Here is a 762-nt window from a genome sequence, read left to right on the forward strand (position 1 = left end):
CGATTGAAAAGAGGGAACCCCACCAAGTTCCACCCCCACCATGGAGAAGAACCTCAACAAAAGGCCACGACCAAGATTAATCAAGAAAAAACTATGATTTTGTAATATATATACACACACACACACTAAGATGCACGGACACTGACACGTGATATGAATACGACACGACACCGACACGGCAACACGTCAATTTACAAAAAAAGTAGGACACAACACGTTGGGGACACGTTATTTATTTATTTTTCAAAAATAAATATGTGTGCATAATTTGATATATTGTGAAATATGCGCACTTATATTCAAGAAAAAGTATGAAAAAAGCATAAATGGGGGAAAAAAAAGGAAAGCTAAAAATGAAAGGAAAAAAACAGAAATGAGAAAAGAAAAAAAAAATACAGTAAGAGAAGTTGCATAAGTTGTCGGCAGTCGTGGGTCTTGAAATTGAAGTCACCACCATCATACTCGTGTCGGAGGTCACACCTCCGACACTGACACTTTGCTAGTTTAGAAGTGTCGATGTTTCTTAGTGTATATATATATAATAAAACAGATAAAAATATGAAAGGCACCACAAGAAATTGAATATTTTAAGAAAATAATAAATGGATGATATTACATAGGATCTCTGTATCAAAATTAGTTTTTCCGGTAAAAATGACATTGGAAGGCTCAGTGAAATAAAATAATATAAAAGAAGCAGAAAAAGTTTAAGATGGCATTCAAAATACTTCTTTTCCCAATCTATATTCATCAATTTAACTC

Source organism: Benincasa hispida, chromosome 7 (assembly GCF_027475165.1).
Source record: "Benincasa hispida cultivar pf3 chromosome 7, pf3_genome.v1.1, whole genome shotgun sequence".
Taxonomy (NCBI): Eukaryota; Viridiplantae; Streptophyta; class Magnoliopsida; order Cucurbitales; family Cucurbitaceae; genus Benincasa; species Benincasa hispida.